This window comes from Anomalospiza imberbis, chromosome 17 (assembly GCF_031753505.1).
Source record: "Anomalospiza imberbis isolate Cuckoo-Finch-1a 21T00152 chromosome 17, ASM3175350v1, whole genome shotgun sequence".
Lineage (NCBI taxonomy): Eukaryota > Metazoa > Chordata > Aves > Passeriformes > Viduidae > Anomalospiza > Anomalospiza imberbis.
This window is the reverse complement of record NC_089697.1, coordinates 11129750-11142258: the sequence shown is the minus strand read 5'-3', so window position 1 is coordinate 11142258 and position 12509 is coordinate 11129750.

The window sequence follows — 12509 nt, the reverse complement described above, 5'->3', positions numbered from 1 at the left end:
AGCCCTTCACCTTCCTTCTTCAGAGCAGGTGTTGTCCCAAATTCCTCATCACTGAGGCCTGCCCTCATTTGACCCAGGGCAGAGGGAAGGGACCAGGATGCAGCAAACAGCACTGGGAAGCCCTGGGCTCCATAAACCTCCCAGCCTCAGGCAGGGGAGTTGCACTGCCAACGTGCCCCAGTGCAGCTGCTCTGCAGCTCTGCCCAGGCTGGGGGAGCTGGGGGAGCTGGCCCTGGTGCCACCTGAGGACAGTTATTTCTGTCCTGGGGCTGCTGCTCGTGTTGCCCTGGGACAGCTCTTCACGTGGCCAGGATGAGCCCTGCGGAACGAGGCGCCTAAATTTCTGTTTGCACAGTGAGCCGTAAATGAAATGGAGAAATGACAGCAAGGCCATGCTAGTGCTGCAGAGCGAGAAAACTGATCAGGGCTCATTTGGCCAAAGCTGTGCACCCCCAAAACTCCCACTGGAACCAGCTCGGCTTTAGCCAGACCTGCAGTAGTTCTCTCAGTTCAGTGCATTTATTCTTCACCCACGGACGAACACTGACTTGTTTGTATCGTGCAATTCTGTTCAACTCAATTACAACACAGAGCAGTGTAAGACAACCAAATGCCTGTGTTTGTTTCTGCACTTTATCAGTTGACCAGAAGAGTTTTGTTTTCTATCCTGTAGTATTTACTTCCTCCCTCAGATTGAAGAAAAAACAGCTCATGGAAATAGCCAACAAATCCCCTTCCCTTACTCCTTCACATTCCACCAGAAATAGCCATCAAGTTGCCTAGGAAATACAAATAAAAATTTTTACAGATTATCATTTTCTATCCTCAGACTAATACCTATCACTCCCTAAGAAGAGGTGAAATGCCAGTAACCATATCAGCTTTCAGAGAAGAGATGCAGGTGTTTATCATTACCAAGAAATCAGTTTGAGTCGATTCCTGCCTTCTGTGTGGAAAAACCACGAGAGGGGGCTGGATCACATGTGTTGTCTGTGTATTTCACTCCCTGTGTGTCCCTGTGAAAACAGACTTTTAGATTTCAATTTGCACAAGTCCTCATCTGTGATGAAGCAGCTTTTCTCCCCTTTGCAGATATTGGTCACCACAGCTACAATTACACTGCACAACTCTCTGGGATGTGATTTCAATAAAGCTGGTCTCAGGTAACCTGAGAGCAATTCAGAGTGCAAATGTGAAATGTGAAACGAGTGAAAAACAAAAAACTAGTGATAAGATCTCCAGAAACCTGTGGCCACCTGATGTGGAAGGACAGCTTGGGATCTGAACTGCTGATTGGTGATACTGCTGCACTGCTGCTACAGCCACTCAGTTTTAGCTCTCCCTTCATTTAACATCTCTCCCTTCCCCAAATACCCCTGCACACCTTGAAGAACCCTCTCCAAACCCCACCAATATCCTGCCCCTCCTCCCTCCAATAAATTCAAACCCAGATATTATCTTTGCTTCACAACACAGAGTTTAAGTTAGGTCATATTAAAAATGTGCATTTTTAATAGAATTATCTGAGACAAACATTTGATTTTCAGATCCTTTTTATTTCCTTCTTTTGCCATAAAATGTGCCAAGAAGTTTAGAGCTGCACACCTTTAGAGTGCTGTTGCCTCATATACCTTCCTTACCCAGCATGTGATACATCTCCTGCAGTTGGGAAACACTCTGTCTAACACTGCCTACACTAACCAGGCTCTGGCACTGTTTATATAATTTGAATGCAAATAATTATTTTTCTTATCAGCTTCCTCCCCCACCTGACAACATCCAAAATGTAAACGCCCTGCACACAGGATCCCACCCAGCTGGCCTGAGCTGCTTCTGACACTCACTCTTCCACCTGCCCTCTGGGCTCCTTTAACACACTCCAATTTCTACAGAGAAATGATTTACCACCTTACACAGCTGTGCTTGGCTTTATGTTTGGCAGCAGAGGACTTAAACAGGTAGTACATGGCCCTTAAATGGCTTTTGGCAAGGAATGATCTGGTTTCAATTTAAAAACCGACTCAGAATTTGTAACAAGGTAGGTGCTGTTTGACTCATTTTGAGTTTTTAATTTAGGTTGAGCAGTTTCCTTGACTTGCAGAGATTATGGCTCTACAAACATCTTGTCTGTGTCAGGAGTGGGAGCAGCAGCTGCCACCAGGTGTTAGACTGAGCACAGGTCCACGGTGGTGCACGGCTCGTGGATCAAGGGGACTGTGCTGTTGTCTGGGAAACAGTCTCTGAAACTGAGAATGTGACAGATCCCAGCCAATAATGTTTGCTCCTGCAAGCATCACAAACGTGCATGTGATCAAGTAGGCAGATGATAATCACATGTTATCACCCACAACTCATGAGCAAGCACAGTAACAGCACAATTAAAGACAAAACCACAAATTCTAAAGTACTTTGAAAATGCTGATGATTTTGTGTTGTTTGGAGATAGTTATGTTTCTCCCCCAGTGATTCTTGTGTAATTCAAAAGACGACAACAGTTCTTATAAAAACACTGTGCTCTCAAACATTTGTTGGGTGCAACTTTCAGTGCGAAGCCTGAAGGACCAGTGACGACAGGCCATGGTCAGAATTATGTATTAAATCACAGACATAACTCATGGTCTTTAGACCTTGCTCCCTTGTCCAAAATTTCTATCAAACTCTTTGTTTCCGAAATCTTGTGCTCCATCAGCTGTCTTCGGACATGGTTTAAAGAAACCACAACCTGGAAATCTAAGTTGTCTCTTTGTCATATACAAGGTATGGCATGGAAGTGGCCACTTAGTCATCAGTGCTGACATCCTAACTGTCACCAAGACAATGATCCGATCAATTATAAACCAAGCAGCCTTGAGGCACCTAGGCTTTCGTGTGCCTGAGGCTGACCACACAGCTCTGGTGAAGGTAAGCCATTAAATCATTTTTTTTCTAAGTTTTGCGGGCCAGAGAACAGGTGGATCCTGGATTTAAGAGTATTCCTGCTGTCCTTAGTGCTGGGGCTGTATTTGCTTTGCAGGGGGAGGATCCAGTCTCAGCAACTGAGAATACAAAACCTCCTGGGACTGCAGTCCTCAGATCTTTAATGGGAACAGCAACTTAAGGCTCAGTCCCAGCCTTTCATCTGGGCCTGACAGTGGGAATTCCCAGCCCCAAGCTGGGAAGAAATGTTTGGACAGGACTGACAACTCACAGGAAAACAGCGAGCATGGACGTCAAAAACTGCCCCTGAAAATGGTCCTTGTCCTTCCGGGGATGAGGTGCTTTGGCAGTTTTAAATTTTTAAAATCTTATCTGGCCACTGGTGGTTTTCTGTTTGTAGCTTCACTGAAAATACTTCTCTCTTCCAAACAGCCTTCTGAGTGGTTTTCATGAGTTCATTTCATCCAGCCTAAGGGATAAACTATAAAAGAAAAAGAAATTAAAAATATTAATCAAATAGGAGAGTTTAAGATAGAAACATAATGCAAGGATCTTCCATGCAAATAAAGTAACAGAATACTCTTCATGCACAGTGGGGACAGAAGTATTTTCTTTCATGGTATGCTCTAATAACATATTAAACTGTAAAGTAAGCAGACTCCATAAAATCTTCACTAATATAAAAGTCATAGATTCCATTTAGGAAAAATCAAAATTAAAGGCCATGAGATGGTGTGATCAAAACTGTCAGAGTCCAGCTTGATAAAACACCTGAATCTGCATTTCCTGTAGCCACTGTCTGACACCCCAGGCCATGGGGGCTTTTTTGTGGACTTAGCTGTGAAATATTACCACACTTAAAGAAAGTGAGAGGAATATGTGGGAGTACTTATAATCTTGGAAATCCTGCAAGAGAACTCCACTACATTCTGTCCTTATCCAAAGCCAGACACATTTATCAGGCCTGCACAAACCTGCTACACACAGACAAAGAAGATTTGAATCAAACCTATGCAACAACTTGAAGAGGGTCTAAGAATTTAGTAAATATTACAAGAACATATGAGCTGTTAAAAATCCATTTGCAGAGCAGCCCTGGGTGTGTTGCACTTGTGAAGGACTGCAAGTAAAATCCTCACAGCCTCTTCTAGGCCTTCCACCACCCCCATTATTGTTAACTAGCACAGCTTCATTAGTGATGATTAATTAGAGAGCCCTTTGGGAGAAAACAGCTTTTTCACCATTGTACTGCCTAGTGTTAATGTGCTGCTGAAACGAAGCTGTCTGCAACTTAGTGTTTCAGCAATAATAAAAGGAATAAGCCACGTGTATAAATAAAAAAGGAAAAAAGTTAAATTCCGTGCACTGAGAAATGATCAAATTTATCCCAGTATGATTAAGTCAGCTTGGATTAATCTGTCTCCTGAGGATGTATATTTGTTCTCTGTTATATGAGTGCAGAGTCCAAAATGTTAACAGACAGCTACAAACTGAAGTTAAAAATATTTTTAATAGGAGTAAGTAGTTTTAGCATTGACTACTCTTCTCACAAAACCATTTAAAATGCAATTTTTCATATCTAGGTCTTGCATAGTGTTCATTAAAGCACTTTCTACCTAGCTGACTCAATTAATTTTTTTCTCTAAATTGAGTCATTTAGGAACCACTTCCAAGTTGCTGCATATATATCAGTTCTAGTGCACTGATTCAATAGGATATCCAGCAGGTTAGTGATTAGTAAGATGGCAAAATGGAGTTTAAGCTTCTTAGTGTCAACTTTTGGTTTTCATGCTCAGAAATAGAAGGAATTTTTAGATACATCTTCTACTGATGAAAAATTCTGATTGTCCAGGAGCTCTCTGAAGTACACAAAATACTGTAAAACAGTAATTATTAAAAATAGAGTGATTATTTAAAAAAATCTTAAAAAAGAATTATTAAAAACTAATTAAATTATTAAAAGGCGAGATGAAGAGCCCAGCTCTTCTTTTTAATCAAGATATGCATTCTGTGTGTCTTCAAAGCCAGGAGCTCCCAAATGTGCAGTGGGATGAGTAGCATAGGAACAGGAGAAGCAAATATTGTGTGACCAGCTGGACACTCCTGAGCAGAAGGACTGACACAGGGATTTGTGCTGCCAGGTCCATCAGTGAGGGGGGCAGCAGGCAAGGAGACTTCTAAGGAAAATGATGATATTAATAACAAGCCTCCACAAAGCTTCATTAATCACAAAACTTGGAGACAACTCAGTATCAGCCACAACTAAAAATTTAATTTGCTTTCTCCAAACTCAATGTTTGTTCCCTTTATAAATGTGTGTTTCAGAGTGTCACATATCCTAATCCTTGCTGATGAAAGAGGCTGTAAATATTTGAAAGGAAAAGAATTGATGATGGTGATATTGCTGAGGTATCACTGCATCCCTCTCAAGAGGGGAAAAGACCTGGGGTTCAAAACTGACACATTTCTGAGTAGCTTTTGTTTTCCTGCTTCCCTGAAGTTCACTGGAGGTATTTGAATTATACTCACAAATTCATTATGTTTGGGGGTTTTCTTTATACATTATAAATTGCAATCAGAGATATTCAGATATTCAGTGTTAGGAAATACTCCTTTTACAAGCCATAATAACCAGTATTTAGTGTAGGAATAAAGAGATGGGATATAACCTTCTCAGGATGGTTTGGGTTGGAAAGGACCTTCTTGGTGTAGATGGTTTTGAATAAATAAAAAAAAAAAGCTAAAGATAAAAAGTGTGAATTTACAGTTTTAAGTTGCACTAATGACATAGAAAAATCAATATAATTAGGCAGGAAGCTCTTTACAGTTGACTATTAACCTGAACAGCACCTTGTAATTGTTTTGTTTTAGTGTTCCCGATCCTTTGATGGCTTTATTGAAGAAAATACAAAATACTCATGCCCACAGAACTCTAGTGAAATATGTAACTAGTAGTATCTTAGATGTTACAAATATGAAAATGTTGAGGAGATTTTCTAGGATCAGCTAAGGACTCAATTCCCAGGAAAAAATTAGTGGGAGTTGAGCTTCCAACTCACATGCTATCTTTTCTGCAATCTGCCTTGGATGGCTTTCCTGAGACAAAGAACAGTTCACCTGGAATTAAAATGTGAGAATTCCCAGTTCAGTCATGTGAGCCACGTTTTCTCCCTGTACCTTATTATGTTTTGAATTTCATTTCCATGCTGGCACATAGGATGGGTGTGTGAAGGAGCCCTTGCACAGAACATAACATCAAAATTTGCTTTCCTGAAGTGGTTTTGTTAATGATTGTTGGGGAGGACAGACCCATCTTTTCCCCAAACCTTTCTGATGGTAGGGATTAGGATAGGTTGGTAATTATTGTAAGGGCAAGGTAATTCTAATGTATTTTTTTTTTCCATTGGTATATTTTTAATGTGGAGAAGCCTTGAGGATGTTATTAAATTGCCATGTACTTCAGGGACTTAGTTTTATTAAAATGAATCCTGAAAGGATAATTTAGCAATGGATCTTTACAAACACAATCCCTGAAATACAGACATGAGTTGAGCTGTTCAGATGAATGTTTCCATAACAGCACACAGCTACAGCAGGTCCTAAGAGACACAGGATACTGTTTCTATGGTAATAGAATGTCTGAGCCTCCAGGATGCACAGAAATCCATTATGAAAAATAGGAACTAATATTTTCGATTAAAGAGACTTCCTTGTTCACACTTATTTGTGTTTAGCCACTTGTCACCTTTTTGCCATGTCTAGATTTTAGGCTGGTGACTCTCTTGAGCTTGTTTTTCTAAAACAAGAGACAAGGTGTCTGGACATTCTGTCTGTCCACCCCTTACAACTTTTTAAACTGTTGCTTAATTTTAGTCCAGTTCCAGTGTGTCTCTGGCCGGGGCTCAGCACAAGGAGTGGTGTCACAGCTGCTGGGACATTCATGCAGGGAATTCAGCTGCTTTCTGTCCTCAGCTGAGGGCAGGAGGGGCAGGAAAGAAAGGGCAGAGGTACAGGATATGCACTTATGGTGCTTTGTGAGTACCTCAAATAGGCAATGGTAACAAGTAAATGGAAAGTGCTAGAAGGCAGCACAGGAACAATTTCAGGGCAATAGGAGAGTGCACAGAGCCACAGACAGTGTAGGAGTGTCACTTTTTGTTTCAAAACATGAATTATGTCCCTGCTAAGTAATACCAGTTGTTAACAATGCTGGTACCCTCAATTCTTCATGCTTTTCCCATGCTTGGCTGTAAAAATTCTTCCAAATTATTCTACTGGGGTCAAATCACAAAGGATCTGTAATGTGCTAATACTGAACAGATTCACAACAGAACCTGTGCTCTCCTTTGCAGGAGACCATCAGAAATTGAAAATAATCCAAGTAAAGAGCATTACTATTACTATTTTCAGTAATTTCAGAGCACCACATATGCAGCCTAAGTCTGGCTGCAGTGAGTGTTTGGATACTGAAGACTTTTCTGAGCATGTACCCAGGATTTCAGGACAAGGAGATAACATGTTAATAGCTGAAAAACTGCTGATACAATTTTGGTGTCTGCTTTTGAAAATCGGAGCCATTAATGGTGTCAATAAATTTGAAAAATCATGGTAATCCAATTACTGCTATTTTAAAACACTAAGGTTCCTTTGTAGCTATGGAAACAAAAATGCAGACATTAATGAGCAAGGGGAGAAAACCCTGGTGTTTCCTTGACGACAGATAAAAGCAAAGCTCCATGAGACCCAAAGGAGAGAGGAACAGAAATACCTCTCACCATGACAGACAAGTGAAATCCAAGTCCAGTGCAGCAGTACACTTCCCTCTGCCAGGAGTGCTCTTCCACAGGATCATTTCCTGCCTTTGTCCTGCAGTTATCCTTGCATGAGGCACTCGGGGTAAGAACTGCATCCTCAAAGCGCGTGGTGAGAACCGGAACCCTCCTGGGGCACTCCTGGCACAGGTGAGTGTTGTGTGCAACCTGGAAGAGCTCCTCAGCCCCAGGGGAGAGGCAAAGTGCCAGATCTGAGCCTGCCCTGGTGCTTTGCAGTGTGGGTGTGACTCATGTGCTCCACATGGGCTCAGTGTGGGCACAGGGGACACCACCGTGGCCCCCGCAGGGGTTGGAGAGCTCCTGTTCCCTGCAGTGCACCCTAAATTCAGTGTTCGTGCGTACATTTATGTGTAGCACCTCTTCTCCCAGTGAAAACCTGTACAACTGTTAGGTAAAAGTATGACACAGATACGAGCAGTGTGCAACTGCAACTTAATGGTTATCACTTGAAATTTAGCTGGCAGCTCTCACAAAATTCACAAAATATTGTTTGTCAGAGGAACTCAACATCGTTCAAAGATAACCCAAGAGTGGAATTGAGGCAGAGCTAAACAAGAAGACACCAGTCAGGTTACAGGGCTATTTTTCAGTGGCTAGCATAGAGCATAGTAGAATATCGATATGTAAAATGATTAATAAAATAATAAACAGAAGAGTTAATTGGCAAGTTTCTCCCAGGCATTTTGCAAGAGCTGAACTTCCAAAAAAGGTCTCACTTTATCCAGCTTATGGTATAAGTGAAGATCCCTTCATAATGGGAAGGACAGTGTATCAGTTGGTTCAAAATCTTAAATTTTGGGGTGTCAATAGCAATAATGAGCTGGACACTAAGCTACAGGAGTGTAGGGTTTCCTTGACAACATGATGGGAAAAAACACAGCTACATAGAAACTTATGGGGAAAATAAAAAGAAATACAGAGTTGAGTTTCTGAATGACGTGGACCATGGGTTTCCTGGTGCCTGGTGCTGGCCTGGGGTCATGGTGATGGGAATGCTCTGCTTCTCTGTTTGTAGTTACTGATGCTTCCTTTTATGGGTTTTGACATTGATCTGGATTTGTTCAAGTGATCAATGACCCCGTCAAATTCTATTCTCTTTCTCTGTAAAACACATTATAGTCAGTGTACTTGGTGGGCCTTAGAACGTTTCTGACTACTGTCAGTAGTTCTGAGTTATCTGTTTTATATCTGTTTTTCTGTGACAAATAAGAAACAGATGGAAAAATGAATACATCTGTAGTTTGTGCACGTACAAACCACTGAACCTTGCTGCCTTTTCGAGTTGGAGCAACTGTTCCTCTGAAAGCTACATTGCTTCTAAGTGTGTCATAATGGAAATTATTCATGTTTGTGATGTGATATGCCTGAAAAAACTACAGCTCATTAATCCTGGAGCCTGTGGGACCTGGAAAGACCCTTCCTATTCATCCTGCACATCTTCTCTTTTGGGGCAGAGGCTCCATAACATCCTCCACTTTTTAATCTTTCAGCTGTCAGCAAAAGGAAGATTTGGGCAAGGAGGAGGAACTGGAGCTCTTCATTTCCACCCCATCAGCTGATACTTCAGGAACAAAGCTGGACTCATCTGCTTTTTCTCTCTGATGTCCAAGATTTTTCTTGGATTTTAGGCTATCCTTGTAAATTGGTCCATAAAACAACCCTTCACCATACCTGCTTATGGTGAATTAATAGTAAAAACCCAAAACAAATAAAGCCCCAAATTAAACTGTGTGATGATTCAGCATTTAGAGCCTTACCTAACACATATTAAAACTACATTTGGAAAAAAGGTCTATGGGATTTTAATGGAAGATGGTTTGAGGCTGGACTTTTTCCTTTTCTTTTTCCTTTCTCCTTTGGGTGAGTCTCTGCCTGTCCAGCCCTGCTGTTGGGCTGTGGAAAGAACCCAAGTATTTTAAAGGAAAAATTCAAGTCTTAGTGAAACTGAGGTTGTGTCTGCAACCAGCTGAACCTTTTCAGTTTTGTGGCTGCCTTAGCATTTTCTCAGCAGCACTTGAGTCTTTTCCCTATGGGATCCATTACTTTTGCCTTTAATTTTCCTTGAACTGGATTTTTTGGGCAAAGAGACCCATATTTGCTTCTAATGAAGCTTTGTCTCTCCCTTTTGCTGTTCAAGTACATTTTTGTCTTTAAGATTTTTCTCTTGGTATGGCCTGACCAAGTTTGTGAGGGTTATACTCCTCTTTAGGTGGTAGTTCCTGCTGGCTCAACAAACAGAAAAAACTGCCAGATGAATCTTAGTAGTTGTTATGCAATGTTGATAAGAGGGTGGTAGTTGGCTGCCCAGTTTAAAAGAATGTGATTTTTGGATATTTTTCTATATTCAGTTTTCCTCCCAGATTTTTAATAGTGGCTTAATTTAAAAGATTCTGCCAATTTACAAAGCTCTGATCTTTGGGAAAAAACAGTCATCTTAAGTACCATGCTGGAGATGGTCAGATGAAAGATGTGTAGGCAACCATGATTTCTGTACATTCAAACTTAAGAGTTCATGTCTATAAAAGAAATACTGCTATTTGTGATAGCTAATATCCATATTACACAACGGTTCTTCATGGGGATTAGTCCTCAGAGGAGGATTAGGTGCATTTGGACATTCCAGGTGCTACTTCACCTGCAGCACAGTCACCAACTCCATGGTGACTTGGAAATACAGCAGCTACAGGGTCATGAAATAGTTGTCCATGTCATATTGAGACAAAAATGAGCAACACATACACCTCTGAGAGTTACTGCTGCAGGATGTGTATTTGAATACTACACTTTTCAAACTGAGTCAAGAAAATAGCAGTTAATTTTTTACAAAACTATGAATGATAATAAAAGATTGAGCTGATACCACTCATTAATAATGCATGATGTTTAACTGGGTAAAAAAGGTCTTCACTGAGCAAACGGAACACAAAGATTAAGAGTTTAGGGAAAGAGTAATAGAAAAAAATTGTGGTTCTTTTCTTTTCTTTTACTTCTATCCACACACACAAAAAGTTTACAACGCCAGGAAAACGACCGGTTTTATCAAATTGATTTAAGCAATGTCAGCTTGCAGACTGCATCAGGTTGTGCAATGGCACTCGGTCTGCATGAATGGAACCCTGCTGGCAGGCAATTTCTTGCCTCTCCAGACATTCACTTTTCCGTGTCAGCTGAGCACACAGATAATTCTTCAGCAAAATCTTCCTAGAGCTGACCTCAGCTGTTAGTGTATACATGGAAGAAGAATTTAAGTTTCTCCTGTGGCCAGTAGCCAGACCCCACTTAGTGCCAAGTCAGGCTGTACTGCTGTGTAATAATGGCAATATCTGAGAGTTTTACCACACAGACAGAGAACTGAGGATTGTTTTTCATCCACCGTTGGGTGATTCACTGCTTAACTCCTTTAGCAGTCTTTGTCAAAGTTTGGGATCATCAGTCTGAAGCCCTCCAGTCCAGTCCTGCTGGTTTTACTGACACTGAGTTGTGCTGGTTTGATGTTCAGCTCTGGCTCCTCAGCTCTGGGTGAGGAGGAAAATGACTGCCAGGGGTACCCTGCTGCCAACAGGCACCACCCAGAGCCTCCCCTCTTTCCCTCTCCTTTCCCTGTGCCTGCAGCTGCTCTGCTTTTCATGGTCAGCACGACACCAAAGGCAACAGAAATCCTGCTTGATCTGGGGCTCATCTGGATGTGTGAAAAGATGGACACCTAAACCCCTGCACCCCTGAGTGCACACACCTTCTGCTCAAACACAAGATTTTCAACCTGGTTGTCTCTTCTCAACATACTTGAAGACACCCATTTATCAAGTGTCAGTCCCTTACTATCATGGAGCAGCCAAGTCATAAAGATTCCTTGAAGTTTTCAAGTTCCCTTCTAAAATTGTTTTGTCTGTCTTTCACTTTTTGTGGTAAAAAATATGTTTGAGGAGTGTTCTTGCTTTTCTGACAGTCTTCCACCTGTCCCTCCCAAGAACAGTGTGTTCACAACTGTTTTAGTCCCTGTCGCTTGTGTCAGCACTTTTATATCAGCTGAAATCCCATTTTCCTCTCATTCCCCATGATGTGACAGGGAACAGCCCCTTTGTCTCACTCCTGTTGGTCTCCAGTAGTTACAACAAATATTCAAGTCTGTTTTCTGCCCAATTTAGATCAGTAAACCTGAGCTGTTGCAGGACTACTGAACTAAACTGGGCTGCCAGCATGTCCTGGTTTTTTGGGCTGTGTTTGGTGGAATTTTCAAGGAATAGTCCTGAGCTCAGATGTCCTGCCTGGCCAGCTGTGGAGTGGCTGCTCTGTGTATTGTACTGTGCTACTTGGTGCTACCAAGATTTAGGCACCTATTTAGCATGTTCTAAAGCACAAATATAGGTGTCCTCTGAAGACTTTCACTGGGGAAATCTGGATACCCTTCAGGAATACAAGCTCTTGTAGATTAATTTAAAAATAGCAGCAAAAATGATAACAAAATATTCATACTATTTAAAATATAAAACCCTCCTAAATACTCAATTTACCTTTTTTTTTCTTTTAGAGGCTGAGGAAAAAACTTAACTGGATTACATCTGCTAAGTTAAAGCAAAGCAACAAAAAACCCTTAGAAAAAGATAAAAGGAGAAAAGTCATAATTTTTCATTTGTGCCTGATGGGGTTGTGTGTTTTGTTGGTTTTTTTTTTTTTTAACTGTTTGCAAATCTTCAGTGTAATGGTTTGAAACCCAGTCGTGTCATTTCTTTACGCCCACACACAGAGCTGCAGTAGTGCAGA